Genomic DNA, 12,922 nt, shown 5'->3' on the forward strand with positions numbered 1-12,922 from the left:
TAAAAAATATAAATGTGCAAATAAGTTAGTCTGTCTATCTGTTACTTTTCGTGGCTAATCCTTACACTTATTTTGATTACATTTGATTATAGAAATAAATGACGCCTTGGAAAAGATCCCATTTATCGCGAAAATTAACAATGGGCCAGAAAGGAAATGAAAGTGTACTCTGATTTGGTCTCGGACGAAGTTGCAAGCGTCCGAGGTTAGGTACCTACCTACTATTTTTTCACAACTTTTTACAGGTTTGGCGAACTTATAAATAGAATTCACGGCAACCGTGTAGGTATTTATATAACACCAGCTTTACGCAAGAACAATGAATAATGTTATTAAATATTTAAATGACTATATAAATATAAATATTCTTCCACTTTACATAATAATTGTTACTTTTGTATTATTCTATAGACTAACCGATCATCAATGAAAATTAACGAGTCTTGAAAACGGAAATTGTGAGATTAGTAGGTATTATCTACACAGTTGGTTTTTTTATCTTCTGTAAAAAGATTTTGGAAGTTTTGTAGGGGTAATGTGAGAAGAATTTTGTGTGTATTCAATATTCTCTTACAAATGAAACTTATTAATATCATTGAACATAAATAGGTAAATAACATACCTACATACCTATTATAATAACACAGCGCGGGCGAGCTATCTAACACTGAAAGAATTTATCAAATCGGACCAGTAGTTCCTGATCTATCTAGAGGCGATCAATTTTTTTTTTCATTTGATATTTTTCTCAGGCCTTCATTTTATATTTTTGTAATTAATTTTTGGAATTAGATTTTTTTTGAATAATTTTTAAATTTTACATATTATTGTAAAATATTGTTGAAATTTGCACGCTGAACTTAATCAGTAGATTGTGTTGGAAATTATATTACCTACTGTATCTACTCAGTAAACAATTTTTTCTCTTATTTATTTATTACTCCATTTTTTTCAATTTTTTAACAATGTATACATACAAAATATAATAAAAATATATAAAATAAATGATCGATTTTCATACACGAAGAAAAATAGGTATAAAGAGTGTCTGCCTTATTAATCACAAAACGAATGATGCGTGTACCTAACAGGCAATGGCACGCACAATAAGAAAATTACCGACGTTTCGTAACGGATCCATAGGGGGATCTCTTGGGAAACCTCATGACGACTCATGACAAACAACAACGATAAATCAATTAAAAATATACGTATGAACTACATGACCTAATTGCCAAAAAAAAAAAACAAAAGAAAATTAATTCGAATTCTATGCTCAAATTGGCTAGAAACATTTGTACAAAATCTGTTGTATGCGACTATCAGTTCGAAACACAAAATCTAAGACTACTAAGAAAATCCGCTAAGAAACGCAAAAGTTGAAGTTGAAGTTCTACTTTTTTTACGAATTAAGTTTGCGCTTGTCTACTTTACTGACTACCTTTTATATTTCCACTTCCCTTAAGGAAGAAAATGCAATGACATGAATGAACAAATGAATTGTAAGATTCCTAAAAACAGACTTCGGAACTGGAAATACCTTAGCAATTAGTATGATAAAATCAATGATATTTTATACTATAATATTTATAGAGATGGGGTACTAGCGCACCAAAACTGAGGCGGACAAATGAGGAAAATTTCTTTTAGTCGCTTATTAAACATCGAACGTTATTTTAACAAATATTATCTAACGGTGGAATTCATACCCTGGAATTCATACGGTGGAATTCATAGTCGTAGTAGGGGGCCCCTAAGGGGATTATTCAGCCGCTATGTGTCGAATTCAACCCCTACGCGTTTCATAGACAAAAGAAACCCCTCATTTGACAGGAGCTGGCGGCTGACTGCTGAATTACCGATATTTGTCAGCCAAACCATCCCCTGGCATTTTTTTTTTGTTGTTATTTGTGATTTATTTATTAGAAAGTGGACGTTCTGATCGTTATAAGTGAAGTTATAAACAGCGAGTTATATCAGTGCCCAAGATATATATTCGCAATTGCGTAAACCCAGTATAATACTATGGCGATATGGAATGTACGAAAGATTCTCATATTAGGCATAATATGCCTCTGTTTGATGAAGAATGAACACAAAAGACCAAAAGAGGAATACCAATACCGCTAGTATTATACATTCTAGCAGCACTTCGATTCTATGAAACGGGATGTTATCAGGTACGTACCTTTGTTCATTATCAATAATTTTTTGTTCATGGAGACGCCGCGCGGTTTCACCCTGTGTGGTTCCCTTTTCCGTAAGAATATGGGGATAAAATATAGCCTATAGAGCTCGGGGATAGTGTAGCTTTCCAACAGTGAAAGAATTTTTTAAATTGGTTCAGTAGTTCCAGAGCCTATTCAAAACATACAAACAGACAAATCTTTCCTGTTTCTATTATTAGTAAAGATAAATTAGGAGTAGATATAAAACCAATTAGCCCAGTGGGTATGACCTCTGCCTTTTATTATGATGGTGTAGGTTCCCAACAGTGATAGAATCTTTCAAATCAGTTCAGTAGTTACAGATCCTATTCAAAACAAACAAACAAATTTTTCCTGTTTAATATTAGTATAGATAAATTAGGAGTAAGTCAAAATCCATATAGCCCAGTAGATATGACCTCTGCCTTCTATTCGGAGGGTGTAGGTTCAAATGCTGTCTGAAACATGCACCTCCAAATCATTTCAGTTATGTGCATTTTATGAATTTAAATGTATATTACATGTCTCATACGGTGAAGGAAAAACATTGTCTCTACATGTGTGAAGTCTGCCAATTCACATTGGGCCAGCGTGGTGGACCTTATCCCTCTCATTCTGAGAGGAGACTCATGCTTAACATACTCATGATGAAGAATTTAATTAGTTTGTTTGTTTGTAATCTAACCTATATAAATGTTAGGTATACCTATCTAGTTTTGATTTAGGAAATATATAACCTACATGTTTATTTTCATAAATATAACCTACATAAATGTAACTAACATAATGTTTATTTTCAGACTGTAGGTGCAATCCATCAAGCATTCTATGAAATAACATAAATGCCAAAAGTCAAGCTGTATTGATGTCACGCATAGGTATACATATAAACAACCCTGGAGGACCCTATACACAGATTTAAAGAAACCGGCTATCATGGCAGGGAATAGCAGTGATGAGCTCTGAGAATACTGTTTTACCAAGAATACTGAGAATACTTTGGTTCTTGAAAATCCGAGTTTTCAGATCACAGTAATTGGAAGACCCACATACCTTGAAAAGTCAGCAGCATTTAATATCAAGGTAGTAGGAGTGAGTGCAGTATGTTGTAAGGTGGTCACTCACTCTGAAGTCCATAACAATAGAAAATGTATACAAATCTTAATTGAATGAAATTTATTGATTCACATCTTTAATAAAGATAATTATTAAATGTTTACTTCTGCATTTTTCATTTAAGTCTGGCCCTATAAAAATATACAATAATAACAATAAGTTATATGTAAATTATGTATTTATTGTTGTTATTAATTAAACTTTGTATCAAAAGGATATAGGTTTGATTTTAGAATTGCAATAAGTACTGTGTGGTTCATTATTATCAGCCCATTACCGGGCCAAGCCTACCTCCTAAATATATAATTTTATGTGATCTAAAGCTTTGTGAAATGCAATTTTACCACTATTCCTAAGGATAAGCTACACTTATATTTATTTACTGCACTTACTATAAATTGTAAGAAAATACAGCATAATAGTACCTACTTGTAATTATTTCAGGTAATTATAGGTGGTTTTGAGTAAAATAAACAAATTTCCTCTTACAATAATTTTTTTATTTCAAGTAGGATTCCACATTACAAAAGTATGAAATATCAAACTACTTATATAGTAAATAGTATGCTTGGGATTTCTCTGCGTGATCGAATCACAAATGAGGAAATCCGCAGACAAACCAAAGTCACTGACATAGGTAGCACAGCGAGTCGTGAAGCTGAAGTGACAATTGGCAGGCCACATAGTTCGAAGAGCCGATGAAATCGCAGTGTTGGTCGAACCCCCACTAGGTGGACCGAGGGCATCAAGCGGGTTGCAGGGAGCCGCTGGACGCTGGCGGCTCGAGACCGTTGTGTTTGAAAGTCCATGCAAGACGGCTATGTCCAGCAGTGGACGTCCATCGGCTGATAATTTTGTATATGATCATGTTCGTCCACATAACTTCAATATTTTTCTAACAACTCCTTCTTGTGAGAAAGAAACTTTTTGATAAAACTGATCTATTGTACACTTGAACGAATTAAATTTTACTACGATAAACAAAAAGTAAATGAAAATATTAGAAACTCAATTATTTTGTAAAATGTCAAAGAATTAACAAAATACGTCTCTCTGTGGTTGTGTCACAGAATTTTCAAAGATCTAATGCAAAATCATAGACAACATTTGCTTGAAACTCCAGTCACCTAGGGGCTCTCCAGTAGTTTGTTTATGAAATGCAATGAAGGATGATTCAATAGTCAGCCCCTGGGTGAAGACTGAATATTGGTTTGTGGGGGATTGTTCACTTCACGACTATGAATTCCAGGGTAAATATCATCTACAAAGTTGAGTTGTGTGTTCAGGATGTGTAAAAACTATATATAAGTATATAAATATATATATTATTTTTTTTATTCTTTACAAGTTAGCCCTTGACTACAATCTCACCTGATGGTAAGTGATGATGCAGTCTAAGATGGAAGCGGGCGAACTTGTTAGGAGGAGGATGAAAATCCACACCCCTTTCGGTTTCTACACGGCATCGTACCGGAACACTAAATCGCTTGCCGGTAGGGTAGTAACTAGCCACGGCCAAAGCCTCCCACCAGCCAATTGACAAAATGACTTAATTTTATTTAGTCGCTTAATAAACAACGAACGTTAATTATAATTAAACAAATATTATCTAAATATCGTCTAGAACGTTGAGTTGTGTGTTCAGGAAGTGTAAAAACTATATCTAAGTATATAAATATATAATAGAAATTAAAGACAAAATTGTGCATGTGTGCGCTCAGTGGTGTAGCTAAATTCGGATCACTATTTGCGGTGATTTAGTAAGGAACCTACCTTTACCTATCTATAGTATAAAATTATCATTGGACAATTTAATAAGCATTTTTTATTTCCTACTACAGTTACCTAATATGAATTATTAATGATTTACAGTATAATTATAGTTAAATAATTTCTGCATATAAATTAAGTCATCACTGGCAATGATTCAAATCTTTAATTCATTTATTAGCACTTTTCGATCTACTGATTGTATGACACTGACTATCGCTTCGTCGTGCCACGTTTCCGTATAAATTCCACGACTGTGTTTTTTTAATCGAGGGAAAGCGACGAATAGAGGGAATAGGTATACACTTAAGATAAGGAATGCGATAGAATTCGTTCGTCGCATTCCCTCTTCATCCCAATCCAATCATTCATCCTTCATTCCCCATCCTTCATCTCTTCCGTCTTCATTCGTCTATTATTTTCTCTATCTACGAGTACACAAGCACAATGTTTGAGTTTGTTGAAATGCAAAAATCTAAATAAAATGTTAAATAATAATTTATTGTTTCAAGATTCCAGCAAGCTAATATATTTTTTATTTTTTTTAATAAAATGACGACTTCAAAGTCGGCGGTAAATCTATCGAGCGTCCATCAGTCAAAAATTAACAGCAGTTAAACACAAGTAGGTACCTACTTTAATTGTATATTTTAAGTTACACATAACCACAGTAAATATATCTTTACTCTGACATAACCTTCTGTGCTCTGAAGGTTATTTGTTTTGAGAGTTTACAACCAAAATATATCTACTTTAACGTTTATTATTTATTTAACACTTCCTTACATTATTAGCAGACTAGCAGACGCCGCGCGGTTTCACCCGCGTTGTTTCCGTTCCTGTGGAAATAAGCAGATTAAAAATATAGCTTATGATACTTACAAATGTAAGTACTCTTAATATTAAAAGAATATCAAAGACAGAGAAAGCGATATTTATGCTGTTTTTTAACCGTATGTTTTTTTTGTTTGTTACCTCCATAGAAACCTTTATATAATAGGTTACCTCATAACTTCGTCATTTATTAATTAATTTTGAATATTCTTTTTTGTTTGAAAGAGTAAGTATACTTCAAGATTAGGCACATTTAATTTTCATTAAAATCGGGACAGTAATTTTTTGTTAACTATGATTTTTATGTTAAAAAGATTATGTTATGAAGGGATGAAAGAAAAAGCGATATGTAGGCAAAGTTTTCTCGTTAATGATAGACAGGAACAGAAAGATTTGATTGTCGACCCCCGAGGCCCTGTGTCTACTATAAGTGATTTTCGAGGTTCAAAATTATGTTTTCCAATTCCCCTTTGTATAAAATAAAACCAAAATTATTTGAATTAAAAAAATATAGGTACACAACATTAAAATTACATAAAACCGGCCAAGTGCGTGTCAGGCCAAGCGCTGGAAGGTTCCGCAGTTGTTCGTCACAAATGCCGATTTAGAATGATAGTTTTTGGTTTATCGACTACAACTCTTTAAATATGCCTACATACTTTTAATTTTATTAAGTATCTTTAATTGTTTTTCAAGTATTAATAAACAACCGTATAGCTCTAAACTGTCCTAAAACCTAACTAACTCTAAAAACCTCGTTATGTACGCTTTTCGTCATCGTATGTGTATTATTGTAAGAGGCGTCCATAACTTAATGGTATTTAATTAAAGTCCAACTTCTCATGTATACATTTTAATTCCATCTTCACCATAGGTACAGTAAATCTCGACATTGACAATATCATGAAATCTCTTAAACATTAACTGTCGTACATTTTCATTGACATTTCATTTACACTCAATGATTAGTAATTTAGTAATTAAATCGATAATCTAATTTCGTCGTCCACCATTTTATAACTGCCGCCCGCGTCACTCTTTTTCCTTCTTTTTTTTTTTGTATGCCAAAAGGCAAAGGCATTACATCGTACAGCCATAGAATACTTTATTAATTTAAATTAAATACTCGGCCATACTGCCGGACGTCTTAATATTGTTCTTAAGAATTCCATTTTGTACAACAATGTAATATTCCATATAAATTTAACTAGAAAAACCACATTTTAGACAATAATATTTACAAAACCTTACAGTACGAATAGGTAATACAAGAGTAACAAGTAAATATACAATGAAAAGCAGACGCAAAATGCAATCAAAATACCATACGTCACAGCCAGCTAACAATAAAGGTTAAAACCTGAATGTATAATGTAAAACTTTGTGTATACCTACCGGCGCACATTAATTCACATAGGTTTGGATCCTCACGATGTTTACTTGTTAATAATAAAAACTTACCTAATATTAATAATTGTGTACATAGACACATCTATTAATAATATAAAGCAGAAGTGTTTATTTGGTTAAACGCGCTAAATTCAGAAACTTCTTGTTCGAAATTAAAAATTCAGTTTGAGTTAGATAGTCCATTTATCGAGGCACATCATAGAAACAGGCAAATCATACGTACCTATATAATATATGTATAGCGGACGTTCGTGTGAAATTTTGTTTTTAAAAAATCCCGTGGCAACTATGGATTTTTCCAGGATAAAAAGTAGCCTATGTTCTGCTCGAAAGTCCAAGTTATCTCTGTACCAAATTTCATTCAAACCGGTTCAGTGTTAGCCGTGAAAAGATAACATACAAACATACTTACTTTCACGTTTATAATATGTGAAATGTGTCTGGATGGATGGATATGGATAGTATGGATTATAAATCATATAATTATGGTGTTTTATGCATATAGATAAGATAGATCAGTGGAATATTCAGTGTTGTGGGCGTGGTTTATTAATAAACCTTTGTAGTTTGACGGATGCCGGCATGTGCAGCGCTGCCAGTGGCTACCTAACCTATGCCAACTTCTGTGGAAGACTCGATAAGAGATGCTGTGAAATTGCGATTGCTTTCATGCCTTTTACTCTTACTGATATACTGGCATCCATAGTAATATGATAAAAAATGAATAAACTTTTTTTCTTTCTTTCTTCTTTCTTTCTATAAATGTGAAGGTAAGCCTGTCTGTCTGAATGATGGTACCTGATTACTGTGTAAAACAGTTAACCGCTGAACCGATTATGATAACTATTGGTATCGCACTATCGCTGGTATGAAACTTTTTTATAATAGGGTCAATTTTTTAACCGACTTCCAAAAAGGAGGAGGTTCTACGTTCGGCTGTATGTATGTTTTTTTTTTTTTTTTTTTTATGTATGTCCAGCGATAATTCCGACAATTATGGACCGATTTTGAAAATTCTTTTTTTTGTTTTGTAGGGTTTACTTCCAGGGTGGTCCCATTTTTTTCATGTCAGGATCTGATGATGGCATCCTGGAGAAATCGAGGGGAACTTTCGAAAGTTGTAGAGACGGCTAGTACGTTTGTTAGTGTTTCCATAAGGTATTTTAAACCACTACAACATTATGAAGGTTTGGAGTTGGTCTGATGATGGAGCCGAAACACAGACGATGGAACTTGTCAAGGATTTACTGCAGTCACTTTTTGTTTGGGCTTGATTAATTTGTATTGATGAGTACTTTCCACCTATATGGGTTATTCACCTGCTGGCTTATTCACTATTTTGGTATTTAGTCTTTACCTATTAAAAATAAACATCAAATGAATTGAAAAAATGTCTTCTAACTACTGATTCAGTAAGCACGGTATATCATTTGTTACATATAATCTATCCTAATATACATATAAATGCGAAAGGTCTTATATGCAAAAATTCATCACGAAATCTCGGAAACCCCTTGACGTAGGTATAAAGATGATATTTGGCAGGGAGGTAGTCTAGAAGGTATTTGCTAAGAACGGATTTTGCGATAAGGCCTAATTAAAGAGGTCTAAAAACTCTCGCAAGTTTGTATAAAAGTCCTTCATTTCTTAAACTACAAACTTGAAATTTAGCAGAGTCGTTTTAAGGAGGTCTAAAGTCTGTCGCAAGTTTGTATGAAAGTCCTTCATTTTTTATGCTACAAATATGATATTTGGTAGGGAGGTAGTAACAGTTAGTTAATACTAGCATAGTAAAAGATAGTGAATTGTACTGCTGATGTTTCAAAAGTGCTTATAAACTGAGCCTAATTGACTTATATGAATTTTGACTTTGTAGTGATACCTAATTATTTATCAAAATATTGCCGTTGATACCTACTGCCTCTTAATACTAGGAAATCAGTACAATATAATTATAAATTGCAATGCGCCGCAATCTTCGCACGGAAGCAAATTAGTAATGAGTTAATTAAACATTAATTAATATTTATTGTAAATGCACAAGCACAACCAAGATAATGTATCTATAATTCATAGCAATCATGTATAATATAAATATATATTTTAAATACCTACCTGCATTATAATTGTATATGTATATACCCTATTAATAATTAATCAGGGCTTTTTGCATAGAACTGTCTGTCTATTGGTTTTGGGCAACGTATTTTGATAATTAATAATGACTAGCAGACGCCCGCGACTTCGTCCGCGTAAAAGTAGATGTAAACTTTTAACTACCCCTGCCTTATCCTACACTACCCTACCCTACCCCTACCGTACCCATTAAGGCTGCACACGCGACGGAAGCTTAAAAAATGGAGTAACATCTCCCGTTTACGCAACATTTCCCTTCACTGCTCTGCTTCTATTGATCGTAGCGTGATGAAAAGTATACTATAATCTGCCCAGGAGTAGGTACGAAGAATAATTGTACCAAGTTTCGTTAAAATCCGTCGAGTATATTTTGTTTCTATAACGAACATACAGACAGACAGACAGACAGACAAAAATTTTACTGATTGCATTTTTGGCATCTAACCTAACTAATCTAACTAAACTAATCACCCAGATAGTTATTTTGAAAACATATTTCATGTACAGAATTGACCTCTCTACAGATTTATTATAAGTACTAGCGGACGCCCGCGACTTCGTTCGCGTAAATTTCGATGTCAACTTTACTACTACCCCTACCCTAGCCCTACCCTACCCTACCACTACCCCAACCCTACCCTACCCAACACCTACATCTACCCTACCCCTACCCCCACCCTACCCCTACTTTACCTACACCCTACCCCCATCCTACCCCTACCCTCCCCGTACCCTATACCTTTCCTACCCCTATCCCACCCGTACCCCTATCTCACGCCTATCCTACCCATACCCTTAACCTACCCTACCACTTCCCTATCCTACCCGTACCTCTACCCTACCACTACCCTACCTCTACCCCTACCCTACCATTACCCTAAACCCGGCCCTAAACCTACCCTACCCCTACACTACCTCTACGTTTCCCTACCCGTACCCTTCCCTACCCTGTAACTTCTCTATCTTACTCCTACCCTTAGCAAAATCGGTCCAGTCCTTCAAGAGTGGTGGTATGACCAAGAGAAATAGAGACTTCGATGCTAATAATATAAAGAGGTAAAGTTCGTGTGGTTGTAGGAGGTAACCTCTGGATCTACTGGACCGATTTAGAAAATTGTTTTACCAATAGAAAGCTACGTTATTTGCGAGTGTCATAGGCTATGTTTGATCCCCATATTCACACGGGAACGGGAACTACGTAAATGAAAGCGCCGGGCGTCATATAGCGGAATTTCTGCGTCTTTTAGAAATTTTGTGTTATCTCCGAAACTATTTAAGTAATTAACATACTGTTAAGGGCAAATCTTATCTCCATAATATCTTTGTGATTATTAAATAATTTATTTTAATAAGGATTAAAGTTTAGTTGTATAAATAATGACGTAAACCTAAGTATATACAATTAATAATTTTTAAAACACAAAAGGCTTATCTGCTAATATATAGAAGATAGATATATGGTGTCGCGGACTTTTTTGTAGAACTTTTAAAAATACATAAAGTCTCTATACAATAATTTCAATTTTACACAATAGTTAAGGCAGCGCATGCGAATAAGTCTGTTTGAGAGGATTTTCTGTCCGGCCTGTATGACAAAAACTGTGATAACTCGGCTAATATATATGATACCAATATAATAATATAGCCTATAGCACTCCCCAATAATGTAGCATTCTACTGGTAAAAGAATTTTTAAAATCGGACCAGTAGTTCCGAAGATTACCCAATTTAAAAAATGTGACAAACTTACAAACTTACAAACTTTACCTCTTTATAATATTAAGTATAGATAGTATAGATAGATAGATGATTTCGGACCAAGGCGCGTTTGGAACCCTCGTAAAAATTTTAAGTTTTCGACTAATTATTATCACCATTATCTTATTATATTTGACGTTTCGAAAGTGCTTGTAAACTAAGCCTAAGTAAAATAAATGAAATGAAATCGGGCCGCCTGGCAGCAAAACATAATTCTAGGCAATTTTGGGTAAAAAATTCAGCTCTATGTTAGCAATAGCTAACATAGAGTTTCTCCTTATTCGCTTCTAATAGTGAAAATAATGATTAAAATTCAACTATAGAGGAACAAATAAGATGAGGCACGAGTATGTAATGATATGAACCACGTAAATAGAGAGATAAACAAGCCATCAAGGACGACGCCTATGCTTTATAACCGCTGCTTAGACTAATTGTGTCTCCTATTACTGCATTGCTGATTTGTAAGATAGGGGACGTCCGGGAAAAGTAGACACCTTAACATTTGACAGCTTATGAATGAAGTTTTAACCATTTTATGTAACTTAATTCAGTATTTTTTTAGAACAACTACTTCAGTATTTTAAAAATTTTAACATCTATAGTTGTTTTAGACATATTATGCCCTTTTTAGTCCTTTTGACCAATAAGTAATTTTAACCTAAAATGAAATCCAGACACAAGTCAAAAAAAACTGACAGTATTTTAACACGACATTATACATTTTAATGATATAATTAAGTTATAAAAATGTACATGAGTAGTTATGGAAATACGTATCTTGATTTATTTTTAACAAAGAACCACTTATATAATGATTTATTTATTTTGATATTCTCCGCGAAAAGCCGACGAACCCATGCGACAACGTGGGACTTATTATCCAAAGTAGCTAACTATTCGTCAAACGTGGTAGTTATTTTTAGGATCTAGCTTTTTAGGATCACTTGTACAGAGTTTCCAATGTTTTGTACTTCTGAACCCCTACAAAACGAAGCAAAAATCCCCAACGGAAATGGTCCAAAAATAAAAAAAAAGATCATTAATTTCAAGTAGGCTCTGAATACAAGCACTTTTGATACGTCAGTTGACTATTTGTAAAGATTCTACCACCATTGAGTTCATATTCCCCGCAATTTGGGAAATTTCCCACAACGCTATTTGTCTCTATAAGAGAATAATCTTTTATTACCAACTAGCGACCGCCAGTAACTTCGTTCACAAATCCCGCGGAAACCAGGAATCGCATTAGATAAAAATTAGTCTATTTATTAATCCAGGGTAGATATAACCTAATTGCTTTCCAAATTCCAGCCAAATCGGTGCAGTGGACAACCACTTTACACACACACACACACACACACACAATTTCGTCTTTGTAATATTCGTGTGATGACATAATGATTTGGCAACAATGTCTAAAGATTACTTATACTCGTTAGCCTTGATAATATACGTAATGGCATATAAAAATATTGGTTTACTGGCGATGGCCTTTGAAATCATTGTATCTAATCAATATAATCATAACCAATCCAATAACTACATTGTTTAACCAAACTTCCTTCACTCTTGTTATTACTGACGTAAGAAATTTAACGCGTTTCTCCGGTATTGACATTCGAGGCTCGACTGCTCGTCCACATTTAGTTGGACTCACTGAGTTAGCACTGCGTCAACGCTGATCGCTG

The 12,922-nt window shown here is 34.1% G+C and overlaps 1 protein-coding gene and 1 long non-coding RNA gene across 2 annotated transcripts in view; both read left to right on the forward strand.

Moving 5' to 3' along the window:
* Positions 1-12,922, forward strand: part of LOC112057996 (hepatocyte nuclear factor 4-gamma) — a 67,845-nt gene that overhangs the window by 9,672 nt on the left and 45,251 nt on the right. The window lies entirely within an intron of this gene.
* On the forward strand, positions 1,389-3,426 carry LOC128199217 (uncharacterized). The gene is made up of 2 exons (XR_008251880.1): positions 1,389-2,180; positions 3,008-3,426. It is a non-coding gene; the product is annotated as an uncharacterized LOC128199217 (long non-coding RNA).

This window comes from Bicyclus anynana, chromosome 20, assembly GCF_947172395.1.
Source record: "Bicyclus anynana chromosome 20, ilBicAnyn1.1, whole genome shotgun sequence".
Taxonomy (NCBI): Eukaryota; Metazoa; Arthropoda; class Insecta; order Lepidoptera; family Nymphalidae; genus Bicyclus; species Bicyclus anynana.